Here is a 6,772-nt window from a genome sequence, read left to right as displayed (position 1 = left end):
CCATTTGACATCAGCTTCTTCAGCAACAGTAGTTGGGGCCTAGACTTGGATTACTGTGATATTGAATGGTTTACCTTGAAGATGAACAGAGATCATACTCTCATTTTTGAGACTGTACCCAAGTACTGCATTTCATACTCTTTTGCTGTCTATGAGGGCTAATCCTTTTCTTCTAAGGGGTTTTTGCTCACAGAAGTAGATATAATGTTAAATTGACTAAATTCACCCATTCCAGTCTATTTTAGTTCACTGATTCCTAAAATGTCGATGTTTACTCTTGCCATGTCCTGTTTGACCACATCCAATTTGTCTTGATTCGTGGGCCTAACATTCCAGGTTCCTATGCAATATAGCTCTTTATAGCATTGGACTTTAATCACCACCAGACACATCCACAGCTGGCCATTGTTTCCTCTTTCTTCAGCCTCTTCATTCCTTCTGGAGCTATTTCTCCACTCTGCTCCAGTAACAGACTGGGCACCTACCTACCTGGGAGGTGGTTCATCTTTCAGTGTCATATATTTTGCAGGCAGAATTTCATACAGGGTGGAATTCTAAAATCAACTATAATTTTCAAATTACTTATTCATACAGGTATGAGCTAAACTGGGGCTTCCCTGGTGGCTCAGATGGTAAAGAATCTGCCTGCATTGCGGGAGACCCATGTTCAATCCCTGAGTTGGAAAGATGCCCTGGAGAAGGTGGGGCAACCTACTCCAGTATTCTTGCCTGGAGAATCCCATGGACAAGGGGAGCCAAGTGGGCTACAGTCCATGGGGTCCCAAAGTGACTAACACACATACACACACACAAACACACACATATGAAATATACTGACTATACAAGTTATTTTCTAATCAGGTTATTTTAGAGCGAAAACAGGTGCTAATGTATGCTCAGTTGCTCAGCCGTGTCCGAACCTTTGTGACCCCATGGACTGCAGCCCACCAGGCTCCTCTGTCTATGGGATTTCTCAGGCAAGAATACTGGAGTGGGTTGCCATTTCCTTCTCCAGGGATTTTCCCAACCCAGGAATCAAACTCATGTCCCCTGCAGCTTCTACACTGGAAGGTAGATTCTCTATCAATGCATCACCTGGAAAGTGCAGTTAGCAAACTTGTAACCCAAGAAGGAAATATCATCACTCTGGCATAAGCAAAATGTTGTGAAGCAAAATATCTCATTCAAATGTACAGAAACATTTCAAATGGGATCAGCTTTTCAAGGGAACTTGTGAATTGAGAACAACTAAAAAGTGACAAAGTAATGCTTTTTCCAGCTTTTAGGATTCATGGCAGAGACACAAACTTAGGACACTGTGTAAAATTATATAAATGATACTATCTCTCAGAACTTAGTAAATAAGCTCATGATATGTTCTCATTTTGAAACTATTTTAAGGTAAGAAAGAAATCTTCAATTGTTTCAACCTTTCGTTTTTGCAGTTTTATTGGTAACTCTGAGGAATAACCACGATGGTGTGATCACTCACCTAGAGCCAGACATCCTGAAATGCTAAGTCAAGTGGGCTTTAGGAATCATCACTATGAACAAAGCCAGTGGAGGTGAGGGGATTCCAGTTGAGCTATTTCAAATCCTAAAAGATGATGCTTTAAAAATGCTGTACTCAATATACCAGCAAATTTTGATAACTCAGCAGTGGCCACAGGACTGGAAAAGGTCAGTTTTCATTCTAATCACTAAGAAAGGCAATGCCAAAGAATATTCAACTACTGCAGAACTGCTCTCATCTCACATGCTAGCAAAGTAATGTTCAAAATTCTCTAAGAAAGGCTTCAACAGTAGGTGAAGTGTAAACTTCCAGATGTCCAAGTTGGATTTAGAAAAGCAAGGGAACCAGAGATCAAACTGCCAACATCCACTGGATCATCAAAAATGTAATAAGTTCCAGAAAAGCATCTACTTTTGTTTCATTGACTACTCTACAGCTTTTGAATGTGTGATCACAACAAACAGTGGAAAATTCTGAAAGAGATGGGAATACCAGAATACCTGACCTGAGAAATCTGTATGCAGGTCAAGAAGCAACAGTAAGAAGTAGACATGGAATAACCAACTGGTTCCAAATCGGGAAAGGAGTATGTAAGGCTGTATATTGTCACCCTGCTTATTTAACTTATATGCAGAGTACATCATGAGAAACGCTGGGCTGGAGGAAGCACAAGCTGTTATCAAGATTGCCGGGAGAAATATCAATAACCTCAGATATGCAGATGACACCACCCTAATGGCAGAAAGCGAATAACTAAAGAGCCTATTGATAAAAGTGAAAGAGGAAAGTGAAAAAGCTGGCTTAAAACTCAATATTTAGAAAATTAAGGTCATGGTATCTGGTCCCATCACTTCATGGCAAAGAGAGAAACAGTGGAAACAGTGGCAGACTTTACTTTTGGGGGCTCCAAAATCACTGTAGATGGTGACTGCAGCCATGAAATTAAAAGATGCTTGCTCCTTGAAAGAAAACCTATGACCAACCTAGAAATCTTATTATAAAGCAGAAACATTACTTTACCAACAAAGGTCCCTATAGTCAAAGCTATGGTTTTTCCAGTAGTCATGTATGGATGTGAGTGTTGGACTATAAAGAAAGCTGAGCAACAAAGAATTGATGCTTTTGAACTGTGGTATTGGAGAACACTCTTGAGAAGCCCTTGGACTGTAAGGAGATCCATCTTAAATGATATCAGTCCTGACTATTCATTGGAAGGACTGATGCTGAAGCTGAAGCTCCAATACTTTGGTCATGTGATGCAAAGAACCAACTCATTGGAAAAGACCCTGATGCTGGGAAAGATTGAAGGCAGAAGGAGAAGGGGACAACAGAAGATGAGATGGTTGGATGGCATCACTGACTCAATGGACATGAGTTTGAGTAAGCTCCAGGAATTGGTGATGGACAGGGAAGCCTGGCATGCTGCAGTCCATGGGTTGCAAAGAGTTAGACACAACTGAGTCACAGAACTGAACTGAACTGAGGGGTACATGAAATCATCATAAACACTTTTATTCCATAATTTGCTAATTGTGCATTCATAGACATTATGTACAGATAATAGAAGATGATTTTCAGCAAATCATAAGTGTCTTAATGTAAATTAATTAATAATTATGTTTTACTTTAAACAATACTTTTCTTGATGAGAAAGAATCAGAATTAGTAGAAGAATATCAGTGTGTCCAAAATAAGTAACGAAGTTCAGCTCAGTTCAAATCAGCAGGAGAATCTGGAACTCCACACCTCTCAAACTGTCCCCTCTAGTTACAAACACTGCTGATTCATGGTGGAAAAGTGAAACTAGAGCAAAACTGGGTTTAGAAGTACTCTGCTTCACTATACTCGATTGCAATCATGTAAATCTAGCAGATGAGGTAGTTCTCACAAGCGTAATATACTGCAGATGCTACATATTTATGACTCTAACCCTATAAATTCACAGTTACTTCCTTCTGGCTATCCAAAGCCGTAATACGACTTTTGACAATTTATATATTTTAGAGTTCTTACTTTGAACAGTTAATTTTAAGAGCAATTATTTCTAAGGGAAATACATCCAATAACCACTAGGGCATGGTTTTCTCAAAGCATGTATTTAAGCTTGCTTGAAGGAAATCAGTCACGCATCACCAACAAAAGCTAGCACTCCTGTTATGCCTGGTGCTACTCCCATTTGTGGCAGTTTCTAGCTTTTATGTTTATACCACCTTTTTTTAAGTCAGGGATTCCTGTTTTGGGGATGTTTATCTTCTTTTATCTATAGGAAAAAACTCACAGTGCACGTAGTACCTTTGGTTTAGCTAAACCTAGTCAATTTTAAAAGAAATACATGGTGTTTCTTTGCAACAAGTGCCATGTCCTAAGCACCAATGAAAATACAGGGTCAGTTCAGTTCAGTTCAGTCGCTCAGTCATGTCCGACTCTTTGTGACCCCATGAATCGCAGCACGCCAGGCCTCCCTGTCCACCACCAGCTCCCGGAGTTCACTCAGACTCACGTCCATCGAGTCGGTGATGCCATCCAGCCATCTCATCCTCTGTTGTCCCCTTCTCCTCCTGCCCCCAATCCCTGCCAGCATCAGAGTCTTTTCCAATGAGTCAACTTTTCGCATGAGGTGGCCAGAGGTACTGGACTTTCAGCTTTAGCATCATTCCTTCCAAAGAACACCCAGGGCTGATCTCCTTTAGAATGGACTGGGTGGATCTCCTTGCAGTCCAAGGGACTCTCAAGAGTCTTCTCCAACACCACAGTTCAAAAGCATCAATTCTTCGGCGCTCAGGTTTCTTCGCAGTCCAACTCTCACATCCATACATAAGTATCAATATTTTCCAAGTCATAAAAACACAAGTGTGTCTTCTGAAGGATAAAGCATAGAGATGGTGCAGTATTCTATATTCCTAAACATTTTCCAGCCTGACTACCAAAATGGGTACTTCAGGGTACATCCTGACTCTAATTTAATCAATTTTGGTAAATGAGTACCACTTACAGTAAATCTTTTCAAATTCTGCTCTCTCTGTTCTGAAGGATTTTTGCAATCTTTTTATTTACTGTCAATTCTTTTTGAAAATAAATTTCCCCACTATAGTCTCACTCTTAAAGACACAGTGATGCTTTGCAGGGTTCTTTGTGAAAGAAAACATAAGCTAATTCAAATATACAAATTGGCAGCTCATTACATAGAACCATAAGCATTTGAAACTTTTTGGCTTATTTCTATGTAGTAACTAATTTTGTATGTTGTTGTAAATCACACAATTTTTTCAAGTTATTGCAATTGCTATTAGCTTGGTTCAAACATAATTGTGGTTTTGGACTGTGAATTTTAAATCAGTATAACTAGGCTCAAACACATCTTTATTAACCAAAATAGGAACCATTACAGTCAAGAAAGTTTTGCTCATGAGAAATAAGTTTGTTTATTCCTGTAGTGTAAAAATCCATGCTTCAGGATTCAACCAACTCTTGGAAAGCATTTTCTTCCTCCTGCTGGTTGTGGAAGCCTTTTTCCTGCAAAAAGTTGTCGAGATGCTTGATGACATGGTAGTCAGTCGGTGAGAGGTCAGGTGAATACTGAGGTTGAGACAAAACCCTGTTGCCCAATTCACTCAACTTTTGAAGCACTGGTTGTGCAGCGTGTGGTTGGGTGTTGTTGTGGAAAAGAACTGAGCCCTTTCAGCTGACCAATGCTGGCTGCAGGCATTGCAATTTTCCATGCATCTCATTGATTTGCTGAGCACACTTCTCAGATGCAATGGTTTTGCCAGGAGTCAGAAAGCTGTAGTGAATTAGACCGACAGCAGACCACCAAACAGTGACCATGACCTTTTTTAAGTGCAAGTTAGGCTTTGGGAAATGCTTTGGAACTTCTTCTTGGTCCAATCACTGAGCTGGTCATCGTCAGTTATTTAAAATCCACTTGTCCTCATACGTCACAATCCAATAGAAAAATGGTTTGTTGCTGTTGTGTAGAATAAGAGGAGACACTTCAAAATGATGTTGTTTTTTTTTTTTTTAATTTTCAATCAGCTCATGAGGCACGCACTTATTGAGCTTTTTCACCTTTCCAATTTGCTGCAAAAATGCCCAGTGACTGTAGAATGATCAGCGCTGAGTTCTTCAGCAACTTCTTCTGTAGTTCTAAGAAGGTCAGCTTTGATGATGGCTCTCAGTTGGTCATTATCCACTTCCAATGGCTCGCCACTGTGATCCTCATCTTCAAGGCTTTCCTCCTTTAAAAAGCTCCTTGAACCACCACTGCACTGTACGTTCGTTAGCAGTTCCTGGGCCAAATGCTTTGTTGATGTTGTGAGTTGTCTCCGCTGTTTTATAACCCACTCTGAACTCAAGTAAGAAAATCCTTCAAGTTTGCTATTTGTCTAACACCATTTCCCTAGTCTAAAATAAATATAAAATACATGCAAGTAATAAGCAATTAGCAAAAAAAAAAAAAAAACATGAAGTGGTAAATGTGCATTAAGATGGTGCATAACATAACCACATTTATTAAGAATGTATTCCAATATCAAATGGCAGAGTTCAACAATGCAAAGCTGCAATTACCTTTGCATCAAACTAATATTAATTATTCTTCTAGTTTTAATTTCTTTAAAATTTTAATATATAAGAAGAGATCAAAAGTATAATAAATCTGTATATCTCTATCACAAATTGTCAATTATTTTAAATCTATGGCCAATATGACATATTCTATACTCATTCGTGTGTCCCATCCAATAATATTTTGAAGAAAATCCCAGACATCATGTAATTTTAAAAATTATTTTTCTTGTGTAAGAATCTAAATAAAATCCACACATTACTACTGGCTGATAATTGTTTAAGTCTCTCTCTCTCTTTATTTTAAAGCATATTAATGCTGTTACTTGAGGCTTAACTTTACAAAACCTCCGACTTTTTAAAAAAATCACTTTGTTGAGGTATGACTGAATATAAAAAATGGTACATATTTAATGTATACAACTTGAATTTGGATAAGTATATACCAGTGAAATCATCATTACAATTGATGTCACAAACATATCTCTCACCATCAAAAGTTTACTCCTACCCTATTTATTTATATTTATTTACTTGTGTATTATAAGAACACTTAACATAAGATATATTCTCTTAGCAGATTTTTAATATAATACTGTTAAATACAAAACAGAACCACTAACTACAGACTCTATGTTGTACAGGATATCTCATTAATTTATTCATTTTGTATAACTGAAACTTGGAAACTTTTAC

The 6,772-nt window shown here is 38.3% G+C and overlaps 1 pseudogene; it reads right to left on the bottom strand.

Annotated features, from left to right (window-relative positions):
• Positions 1-4,876: 4,876 nt before the first annotated feature.
• Positions 4,877-5,905, bottom strand: LOC104982588 (annotated as a pseudogene).
• Between the last annotated feature and the right edge of the window lie 867 nt (positions 5,906-6,772).

The sequence above is a fragment of the Bison bison genome, unplaced genomic scaffold (assembly GCF_000754665.1).
Source record: "Bison bison bison isolate TAMUID 2011002044 unplaced genomic scaffold, Bison_UMD1.0 scf7180017864533, whole genome shotgun sequence".
Lineage (NCBI taxonomy): Eukaryota > Metazoa > Chordata > Mammalia > Artiodactyla > Bovidae > Bison > Bison bison.
Note: the sequence above shows the minus strand (reverse complement) of the source record. Positions and strands in the feature narration are given on the sequence as shown.